Below are 6,556 nucleotides of genomic sequence, written 5' to 3' on the forward strand. Positions count from 1 at the left end.
GAAGGAAACTTCCATTTGGCATTTAATTCAACATCTAAAGCAAAAATTACAGAAGTGTGAAAAAGTGGAAAGCCATACAGTAAACTTCAGAAAAGTGTAAATTTGAATATAACACCATCAATTTGATTCAAAGTATATGTTAATTGTACCTTGTCATAATATCAGTTTTTGAATTCAATACTCTTAATTATTTGAACTACCTTGCTTTTCCTATTGATGTCTATACTATTTTTATTGATCCTTTCATTGATTCTTTAACTAGTTTTATGCCTTTTCAACAGTGAATTAAGAAAGAGAATCATGATTTATCATGTATCTTTTTTTAATATATATATAAACAGGTTTCCTGTATCATACCCAGCATTGTCATAGAGATGATTAGTTTTGCAGAATTTATTTTGTATAAAACTGTAATGCTCTCTACTGTTTTTGAGAAATGCATGTTATTTTTCATTTATCGGACAAAGCTGGTATTCTGTTTTGGTTTTTTTTGTATTCTCATCCATATTATCTTTTAGTACTTTCTGCACCCCCATACCAAAAAAATAAATAAATAACAAAAGGATTTAGCATCTTCTTTGAGTTCCCCTGCTTGATTCTCCTTATTTTCAAAACAATCATGTAGCAGAGATCCAGGGTTGCAAAACAAGATGAATTGAGCAGAAGATGATCATTAGAAGAAACAATGTGACACTCATCATTTTGTGCTGTCACAACACCATCTGTGTTGCATCAGACCAGAGCAACTTTGACATGACAAATAAACCTCTTAGGGAAAATGGGGATTCTATTAATTGTTCCACTGTCTGGTCAAACACTATTGATATACCCTCCTCTAATGCAGCCTCATACACAATTGATATTATTGAACTAACAATAGCAATGAATTATGATTTTTAAAATAACATTTATTTCTTCTGGATGAAAAAAAAAAGATTTAAAGTAGCGCAGTCTAAATGGGATGGTATAAATCTATTTATGCAGCCTTGTAATTATGTTTATACCTCACCTAGGGGACTGATGCCAGGAATATTGTTTTCTTCACCATGCTAATAAATATTGTTCAGTGAAACTGCAGCATGTGCCCTCGTGGCAGTCATTTCCACCAACTGCAAAAAGTGCTGAGGTTATTGGTCCAAATAACCTTTGATCTGCAGGCACTGACCTTTTTCTGAACATCACTGTTATTAACAACACCAGTGACAGCTAACATCCATCGAATGATATGTGCCAGGTGCCCTGCTAACTATCTATGCGGATATCTCATTTAAACCTTTTAGCAAGTCTATGAGCTAGAGGCTTTTATTAACCTTATAATTTTCTAGATCAGAAATTAGTCAACATTTTTGGTAAAGGGCCAGATAGCTGATATTTCAAACTTTGCCAGCCTTACAGTCTGCCACAGCTACACAGCTACTATTGTGGTGCAAAAGCTGCAGAGACAATACATAACCAAACAAAAGTAACTGCATTCCAACAATGTTTTATTTATAAAAAAAAGAAAATAAGGAAAGGAGGGAGTGAGGAAGGGAGAGAGAAAAAGCAAGAAAGAAAGCAAGAAAGCAAGAAAGCAAGAAAGCAAGAAAGCAAGAAAGCAAGAAAGAAAGAAAGAAAGAAAGAAAGAAAGAAAGAAAGAAAGAAAGAGGAGCAGCATGTTGGATTTTGGTTGTGGGCCATTGTTTCCTACCCCTGTTCCAGATGATGAAATTGAGGTATAGCGAAGTTAAATAATTCATCTAAAGTCACTAAATAGTGAGGCCAACATTTGAAAATAGACCAAGCCCAGAGCTGAGCTCCCAAACACTATAACATAGTGTCTCCAGGATTCTATACTTTCTCGCATTCTCAGTGATGAATGGGGAAATTAAGAAAATATAAAATTATAAGGTCTTACCCACTGGCACTGGAATTTCTCTTAGAGGGGGAATTTATTTGTTCTAAAGGAGGCTTGATCAGTCACTTGGAGCAAGTTGAGAACCAAAAGACAATTGTCAGCAGTCCTCAAGGTGAGATAAGAGATATGAACAGAAATTTTGAGGTACAGCCCAATTGAGTAGAGAGAAAGAGAATAACTGAATGTGTTATGGGTAATTACAGTCTAAGTTACAGGAGAAAAGTCAATAGACATGAATGATTGAAAAAAAAAAAGGTTTGGAATTTCTAGTATTCTGTTACTTAGGCTACAAGTAATAGAAAGCACTGTTCCAACAAGCTTAAAAAATACAGAAAGACATTTTCTCACATAATCTAAATTAAACTGTGGGATAGGCTGCAGGTGTCATATATGCAGGGATCCAGCTCTCTTTCTCTGTTACTATCTTAGCTCTCTCCTCTTCTATGAGTCACTTCTATTATTAAAAAGGCCTTTTGCATTGTAGCAATGGTAGCAACTGTGACAATGTACTTCCTTGTGCATGTGTAGTCAGTAATACAGGAAAAAAATCCTGTCCCCCAACAATGACAGACATATCCTTTCTTCCCATCTGATTAGGCTGAACCCCTTGAATTAATAATTACCTCCCCCAAGCCCTGAGCACTTGGGGTTTAATTATGGATTCCCAAACCATCCCATAGAAAGGATGGATTTCCTGTGATTGGCCTACTGACCATCACATGGCCATGCAGCTATAAATGTGGCCATTTCACTTGAGTCACGTGGGCTGTAGGAGCATGGATGGCTCTCTGAACAAAAATGGGATTCTCTTAGGAACATAGAAGGCATACATCTCTTACTCATATGATGAAATACTTAGGCCACTCTGGAACAAGACTGACTTNCAGAAGAAATTGGGGCCAAAATCCCACAGAAAAAAAGAAGCATGGAAACCTGGTATTTGGCACTGCTTTTCCCTAATAAGCATTTACTGATTCATAAGCTGTGTCCCATGTCCAAGCTACAGAAAGTTTAAGAGAAAACTGTAGAAAGGAGTGGCTGAGAAGCTAAGCAGACTTGGGGTAACCTCATGGGATGGTGAATAATACTGATGTTCAGGAAGCACTAAGGAGAACCACATGGTAAGTGCTCTAGCTTTCTCTTAGGATTCTTGAATGGAGGTGTAGGTATACACGATCGGACAATTAAGTTTGCAAACTTGTTGCACCGATGTTGCTAAACTTTTTTGGTATCAGAGGGATTATTCATTATGACTTTGTTCCAACTGGGCAAACAGTTAACCAAGCTTACTATTTGGAAGTGCAGAAAATGCTGCGTGAAAAGGTTAGACGACCTGAACTTCTTGCCAACAATTCATGGCTCTTGCATCACGACAATGCACCAGCTCACACGGCACAGTCTGTGAGGGAGTTTATAGCCAGTAAACAAATAACTGCATTGGAACATCCTCCCTACTCCCCTGATCTGGCCCCCAGTGACTTCTTCCTTTACCCAAAGATAAAGGAAATATTGAAAGAAAAACATGTTGATGACATTCAGGACATCAAGGGTAATACAACAACTCTGATGGCCATTCCAGAAAAAGAGTTCCAAAGTTGCTTTGAAGGGTGGACTAGGCACTGGCATCAGTGCATAGCTTCCCAGGGGGAGTACTTTGAAGGTGATCATAGTGATAGTCAGCAATGAGGCATGTAGCACTTTTTCTAGGATGAGTTCGTGATTGTAATTGGCAGACCTTGTAGAGCTAATTAAAAATAGCCCTGCCTTTAAAAAAACTGAAGTAGTGTTATCTGCATCTTCCCTAACAGTTTACCAGAAGCAACAATAAGTCCTCCCTGGAGGAAAACAGAGGCATAGATATCACCAAAACGTACTGATCAAATGTCCAGCATTTAACCAAAAATTAACTATCATATCAGGCAATAAGACCAGAACCCTAAAAAGAAAAGAGAAAAAATATAATAGAAACATACCTACAGAAAATCCATATATTAAAATTATTAACTATGGAATTAAAATGTATTAATAAATTAAAGAAAATAAAATACAGGTTGGAAACTCAGCAGAAATTTAGAGTATATAAAAAGAACCAAATGAAAAATTCAAAAACTAAAATTTCGATAACTAAAATTAAGAACTCAACAAATTGATTTAATAACAAATTAGATATAGCTAAAGTAAGAATTAGCAAACTCAAAAATAGACCAGTAGAAAATATCTACATTGAAGCATAAAGAGAAAAAGATGGACTATACAAAAAAGTTCATAAAAGAAATATAGAACGTAGTGAAAAAGTCTAACCCATGTACAATTAGAATCCAAAGAGATGTATTTGAACAACTAGGCCAAAAATTTTCCAAAATTGCAAAAGACGCCAAGCCCTAGATTCAAGAATTACTGTTAAATTAGTTTTCTTCACATGTGAAGTGTCTTATATTTGCAAGGCAATCTTTTATTACAACTTCTGTAGTAATAACAATTATAATAGTAATCTCTATTCTATGGACTTTGCACATATGAACTCATGTAATGCTCATGACAACTCTACAGGTACTTCTGATTTCAGTTAGGAACGACAGCTCAGAGAGGTTAAGTAATTTTACGATGGTCATAAATCTATCGTGAGGCAAAATCAGTATCAAAACCCTGGCATCTAGTTCTAGAGTTCAGCTCCTAACCACTATGCATACTTGAGTATAAATGATAAGTGACACTTTTGCTCCAAAATTTTAATCGAAGGCTTCCTCAAGGAATTTAAAATCAAATTAATTTTACGTGTAATTATTACAGCAAGTCTTTAGTAGAAAACAACCCAGAAAGTCCATTTCTTAAAACAGTAAGAGACAAAATATATTTTTTAAATGAAATATGGACCAAGTTAACAACTTTTAAAAACGCAGCACTGATCTGCAGTTTCCAAGAAGCATACACAGTTCTTGTGGCAGATGACTAAAAATTGTGTATAGTGTGATTGGTTCTCTGGGCTGTGGTAAATGTTGGATCTAACTTACGTACAGTAAGATTTACATTCCCATTTCATATTCTCTTCTCCAGTGAATTTGTTTGGTAGGATAAATCAGACATAAGAAAATCAGTGAGAATACTACAGTACTTGAAGCCACATCATTATATAATAATAATTATAAAATATTACTTTATTTGTATATATTAAATATCTATATGACTGGAGTTTTCCCAAAGTATTCAAGCATTTCCAATACTGAGAAACTGGATTTTTGGCAACCCTACAATATGTAATTTTCCTAAAAGAGAGGGAGACAGAGAGTATTGTTGGCATCAGGGTCTTTGTTGCTGACATGGAATTCCAAGACTGTCTCAATTTTCTATCCCTCTTAAGACTTGAGTGGTTAGCTCTGCCACTGACTCTGTTAGCTACCACAGAATCCTTTCAACATATCCCTTTTATTGGTTAAAGTAGTTTTATTTGCTCAACTTTCACCAAGTGGAAAAATATATCAAAGTGGGAACAAACTTTGAATAAGTCACCAGATGCCTTTGGAGTTTTTCCTCACCATTAATTGAAGGATAAATAATAACTGCAAAAAAAATTGAAATAATAATTATCTCCAATTATCAAGTGCTAATTTTATGCCAATAAATGTACAACCATTATTTTATTTAATACATAAAACATGGAGAGATCAAAGCTCAGCTGACGGAGCCGAGGGACACATGATCGCTGGCTGAGGAGTGAGCTGCCTGGTTGGAGATGTATCTATTGGAAAGGTTAAGAACCGGTTTCCCAGCATCAAGTGAGTTAAAGCAACAAGAAAGTTAACTGAAACTTATTTAGTTAAATATAATTTTTATTTACAAGAATGATAAATTAATGATTAATTTAGTGATGGTCCAAACTCCCTAAATAGCAAATTCAGTAACAGTTAAAATTTATTGAGTACTTATTCACAGTACTAGAAACTATGCCAAAGAATTTTATGTATTTTAAATCATTTAATCCTCACAACCACCATGTGAGGTTGCTGTTAGCATCCATATTTTACAGATTAAAAACCTGAGGCTCAAAGATATTAAGAAGTTTTCCTTAATGATTATGGATATAGAGATAGAGTCATTGCAATTGATGTAATTTTTTTTCAGTTAGAAGATTTGTTGTTAATATTAATTAGAGCACAGCTAAGCTACTATAAGAGAAATAAATAAAACTGATTAACAAGATCAAATTTTATTTCTCAGTCACAGAAAATCCAGGGCTAGAAGGAGGCCTCTACCCTTCTCAACACACCATTTCATCTCTAGGTGCCAGGAGCCTGTTCCAGTATTCACCTTTGCCCAAACATAGAAGAGAGTACTTACCTTTTAAGGTATAACCTAAAAGTCATACATATATACCTGTGGCATAAAATGTGAAATAGCACTGACTAAAATATTATGTGCATATTTCATTTTGCAGTAGGCAAGACTATGCATATGCAATGCATGTGAATAAGCTTTTCCCTCTGTGCAGTATAAGGTAGAAGTGCCTGATGTCTTTTGTGTGGTTTATTACTGAAAAATGTGCTACAGGGGGTAATATTTATCTTTTGTAGTGTACACTAGAAAATATGTGCCAGAATTAATCTTAACAGAGCAGCCTTTTTATGTCTAACAAGGAAAAGCACTGCTCCACAATTTAAATATATA

Source organism: Hipposideros armiger, unplaced genomic scaffold (genome assembly GCF_001890085.2).
Source record: "Hipposideros armiger isolate ML-2016 unplaced genomic scaffold, ASM189008v1 scaffold_1005, whole genome shotgun sequence".
NCBI classification, from domain to species: Eukaryota; Metazoa; Chordata; class Mammalia; order Chiroptera; family Hipposideridae; genus Hipposideros; species Hipposideros armiger.